A 5,844-nucleotide genomic window follows, 5' to 3' on the forward strand; every position below is an offset into this window, starting at 1 on the left:
AGAACTAGATACTTTTTCACAGCACTGTACAGTTGTGTAGGAGGACAATCCGCTCATTTAAATACACTCCCACACACTGTACTGTTGCTGTTGACAATGTGTCTTTAAAAATAAATCAAATCACTAAGGATACCACATTTTCTGCCTTCAGCTGAAAAATTCTATTGCCTTAGAGAGGACATTGACTTGTCCAACATATTTTAGGTGTGTTGAATGTGGCCCAACTGAAAAGCAACACCCATTGCATCATTGCAGTAAGGACTCATCTGTGAAATCCTTCTCGTGGATGACTTTTTACACATGCTTGTTTGTCTTCTGCACTTAAAGGACAGGTACATTTACTGAGGTCCAAAATAGGAGAGGGTTGTCGAACAAAATGTTTTTCTTTGGGGAGGGTTGTCTTTCTTTTATTGGGCACAGGGGAGGGTAGTGCGTTTTTTCCCTGATTTACCGTTCTGCAGGTTTTACTATATAATGTCTTCCATTTAGCCACATTTACTCATCTTCTTTCATGCGCCTTCCCTATCAAGGTGTTTTGGTACTTCTCTAATGCACTATGCTTTTTTGTGCGCTTACTATACCACAGGTCAATACAGTCTACCAGTCAACTGTCTATCCTGCCCTCTAGTCATAGTGACAATAGTGGTAGTTGGATCGTTTGTCCAGATCTGCAATAGGTTAATCATACCATACATAAAATCATTGATATCTGCCCCAATTTTCAATATAAATCCACAAGATAGAGGAACGAGGCCAGGTGTGTCATTGCGCATGAATGAACAATGAAGACACGGAACTCTTGTTTAGGGACAAACAAATTATCCTACCGAGACTAGCCAACCACACCACACTCCAATGAATAATTGCACTATTGTTTTCAAGTGAGTACAATTCTACTCTAGGCTGTAAACTGTAGTGAAAATGTAATTTCAATAATAATAATGTCGCAAAACCCCGTTATTTGAATGTTTCATTCCATTTGGATCAGTAGTGGGTCTACTCTCAACAGATAAGAAGGTACAGTAGCAGGCCAGTCTGGATGTATTTTTACTTTAATACTGATGTGCTTTCTGTTGCCGATCATCATTCTCCCAAGTCGTCTTATATACTGTAATGTGGCCACAGAGGCCTATGCTCCCAGCGGGCCCAGTTATTCAGGAAAGCATAACACTGCATTCTGCCTCCTTTCTGATCCAAGCGGCTATTCCTCGACTTAGAACCTAACATTTCAATATACCCTAAATATTTGTCGTTTAACTTTTAAAATACTGTATATTACTTTGATGTGTGGCATAAACCCAACTATTCACAATGTTTTAGGCTACTTCAAAAGTCTCCTGTAGGCTACCTGCACATGTTCATCCACTCCACTCTATTATAATAATGCTACAAAACACCAAAAAGTTTTATGACATTAGGAGATTGTCAAACCAAGTCTTCAATACTGAGTAGGAAGGGATGGAGTAGGGAGGGAAGTATTTTCTGTTTGTTGAGAACGACATACTATACTTGATTGTGGTGTTGAAAACTCAAACCATGATGATAAAGGCTCCAAGTTGGGAATCTGTATATATAGTTATGCGTTGCTTATTGGCTCAGGTCTCCCAACATATCACCTGGCTCTGAGCAGACTGCATCCTGGGAGCGTCTCACGTCTCCCAACATATTACCTGGCTCTGAGCAGACTGCATCCTGGGAGCGTCTCACGTCTCCCAACATATCACCTGGCTCTGAGCAGACTGCATCCTGGGTGCGTCTCACGTCTCCCAACATATCACCTGGCTCTGAGCAGACTGCATCCTGGGAGCGTCTCACGTCTCCCAACATATCACCTGGCTCTGAGCAGACTGCATCCTGGGAGCGTCTCACGTCTCCCAACATATCACCTGGCTCTTCCTGTCTGCTGGGGGATTGTCATCCACATTCCCTCTGTTGCTCTGACTCACCATTAGGCAAACCAAGACGGACCAGGGGAGGGAAAAGAGCTAGATAGATGCAATTCTATTTTCATTAAAGTAAGATTAGACCGAAGGGTAAAGAGTGGGATGAAAAGACACGTTCATGCACAGATAAAATGCTTTGTCCGTACTCCCTCCTTGCCTCCATTTCCCTGTTCTAAAGAGTGGGTCCCCTCTACTCTCTGGTGGTGTCTGTGCTCTTAAGAAGCAGTCATGAGAGCGAACCCATTTTGACACTGCTTTGCACTTCAGAGCAATCCTGCTGTTTTAAACAATTTATTTTTCTAACTAATTACTGGAGCATAGGGGCTGGATGCTGTACGTGATTAGTAAGAATGCAGGCACACCACAGACGCCAACCCACGTCAGTTCTTGCACGACTACATTCCAGAAAATGCCAGGTCTTACAATGCCTGGATAGGTATTAATATATCATCTAACTACATCATGTGACATAACAATCTGATGCCTGACTGCACAGTCGATGATGTGGCATGCAACCATTGGTTATTGCAATGCAACTCCTGCACATCTAGTTGTTGAGGAACTCTATCATTAATTGAGCTCTCCATCTGGCTGCTGGTGGGGTCCCCTTCTCCTCATCAGAGTTCACCTGATGACTTCCTGCTGACTGCACAGTGCTGGGTGATTGATGTGATTTCCCTGAGGGAGGGGAGTGGTTCTAAATCTGGCTCCAGCACTGCAGATGGAAGTGTCCTGTGTCGTGTTCCCATCAGCAGCCCAGTGTGCAGCTCCAACACTATGATTGGAGCACTCCCCACTGGCCTTCAATCACACCAAACACATTGCGTATTTTTTCATCTTCCATCCCCCTGCCTCAACCTCATTACTGTTTATTTATTTAAAATAATGACATTTAGGGGGTAGATCAGCTTTAGTATTGCAGATAGATTGTGGCTTCCATCAAAGTAATTGTTTGCATCATTTCCAATCCCCCATATTTTCTTAAATGTGTTAAATATATTTTCCTTTATTATTTTCCCCTAAACCTACCACCCCTCCCCTAATTGGAGTAAAGTAATGGACAACAACACTTAGACTTCTACTTTACATTTTACGGGCACGGTACATTTGACCTTTGTTATCCCTCTTTTCCTTTAGTCCAACCCTTCAGCTACCCTCAACACCTCCCATCTATCTCTGAAATCTATCCCGTTTTGATTTTTACTTGCCATATATAGTACCAGTAAAAAGTTGACACCTACTCATTCAAGGGTTTTTCTTTATTTGTATTATTTTCTACATTGTAGTGAAGACATCACAACTATAAAATAACTGATATGGAATAATGTAGTAACCAAAACAGTGTCAAAATCAAAATATATTTGAGATTCTTCAAAGTACCCACCCTTTGCCTTGATGGCAACTTTGCACACTCTTGGTTCCCACATATGCTGAGCACCTGTTGGCTGCTTTTCCTTCACTCTGCGGTCCAACTCATCCCAAACCATCTCAGTTGGGTTGAGGTCGGGTGATTGTGGAGGCCAGGTCATCTGATGCAGCACTACATCACTATGCTTCTTGGTCAAATATCCCGTACACAGCCTGGAGGTGTGTTGGGTCATTGTCCTGTTGATAGATGATCGTTCCACTAAGCGCAAACCAGATGGGATGGCGTATCGCTGCAGAATGCTGTGGTGGCCATGCTGGTTAAGTGTGCCTTGAATTCAAAATAAATCACAGACAGTGTCACCAGAAAAGCACCCCCACACCATCACACCTCCTCCTCCATACTTCATGGTGGGAACCACACATGCGGAGATCATCCGTTCACCCACTTTGCGGTGGACAGATTTCCACCGGTCTAATGTCTATTGCTCGTGTTTTTTGGCCCAAGCAAGTCTCTTCTTCCTATTGGTGTCCTTTTGTAGTGGTTTCTTTGCAGCAATTAGACCATGAAGGCCTGATTCATGTCGTCTCCTCTGAACAGTTGATGTTGTGATGTGTCTGTTACTTGAACTCTGAAGCATTTATTTGGGCTGCAATTTCTGAGGCTGGTAACTCTAATGAACGTATCCTCTGCAACAGAGGTAACTCTGGGTCTTCCTTTCCTGTGGCGGTCCTCATGAGAGCCAGTTTCATCATAGCGCTTTGTTTTTGTGACTACACTTGAAGAAACCTTAAAAGTTCCTGACATTTTCCTAATTGACTAACCTTCATATCTTAAAGTAATGATGGACTGTCATTTCTCTTTGCTTATTTGAGCTGTTCTTGCCATAATATGGACTTGGTCTTATACCAAATAGGGCTGTCTTCTGTATACCACCCCTACCTTGTTACAGCACAACTGATTGGCTCAAACACATTAAGAAGGAAAGAAATTCCACAAATTAACTTTTCACAAAGTACACCTGCTAATTGAACTGTATTCCAGGTGACTACCTCATGAAGCTGGTTGAGAGAATGCCAAGAGTGTGCAAAGCTGTCATCAAGGCAAAGGGTGACTACTTTGAAGAATGTAAAATCTAAAATATATTTTGATTTGTTTAACGCTTTTTTTGGGCTACTACATGATTCCATATGTGTTATTTCATAGTTGTGATGTCTTCAATATTATTCTACAGTGTAGAAAATAGTAAAAATAAATGAAAACCCTTGAATGAGTAGGTGTGTCCACATTTTTGACTGGTACTGTATTTTTCAACTGGCTGTGAGGTTTCACAAAAGTTCTGAACCTTTCTATTCTCATAGTTCCTACAGATTCTACATTTAAAAAATCTAGATTTTTACTAAGAGTATTATTGATTGATTGACTATGGCTTTTCAAATCACCCAGCAGTGCTATTTGCAGAGTTAGTAAATGTTGAGATTTGTCAGCCATTCCTGAACCTGCGACCCAAAACAAGCTACATCATATGGGCAGTATCAAAACAAGTGAGATAATAAGTCTCTCTTCACAGCAAAATCTGGGATGATTGTATTCCCCATAAACACAACATACTATCGGTTGCAAATATTTTGTATAATCATTTAAATAATAAAACTCAAAGTTTTGAATCAGGTGTTGTTTTGTGTATTTGTTAAGTATCCCCATTAGCTGCTTTGTATCAGTTCATAAACCATGTGCCATGGAATCAGCACATCGAAAAAAATCTCTTCCCAACTATTTAGCAACCTATATGGCGCAGCCGTAAATTTGTAAGTCTTTAAATGGAACTGGTATACTTTTTATTTATCACATTATTATTATTATTATTAATAAACATTTGACTTTAATGTAGGGTAAGGATCTTGTCTGTCGACCATCTCCCCCTTCGATTTACCTCCATTATTGCGGTAATGCTATAATCAGTTGGTTGTAATTTTTGATAGAGCAGACATTTCCATATATTTTTGTTAGCTCCATGTGTGACACAACCCCACCTCGTTACTGTTTGTTTGGCTGTCAACAGTCTCGGCATCCGTCATGTGTGTCAGTGTCTGTGGCCAGTTGGGGACTTATAACCCCCCTCCAAGCGCAGGTGGGTTTGTGGGAAAAAGTGTTCAGGACAGGCTCTAAGGCCTGTGTGTTTATTTTCTCTTTTCTTCCTGACACAGCAATTCACTGTTGAGATCGTAAAATCTTTGTGTGGTAAACTTAATGAACATACTTTTTTGTGGATAGGCCATCTGTAGATGCTCTACCGGCTATCACTAACATTTCAGCTAACTATCCACTGACCCTAGCCCTAACCTTTACCGTATTCTAAACCTGATGAGAACTTGTTCTCAACTAGCCTACCTGGTTAAATAAAGGTGGAAAAAAACCTAACCCTCACAGTAGCCTTAGCAAGCTGCTTATCAACAGATGGTTCTACTATCTGTAGAGCAAGTTGTGTCAAAGCTTTCTAGAAGTATGTGCATTCTTCAGTATGATCACTGGAAC

Source organism: Salvelinus fontinalis, chromosome 9, assembly GCF_029448725.1.
Source record: "Salvelinus fontinalis isolate EN_2023a chromosome 9, ASM2944872v1, whole genome shotgun sequence".
NCBI lineage: Eukaryota > Metazoa > Chordata > Actinopteri > Salmoniformes > Salmonidae > Salvelinus > Salvelinus fontinalis.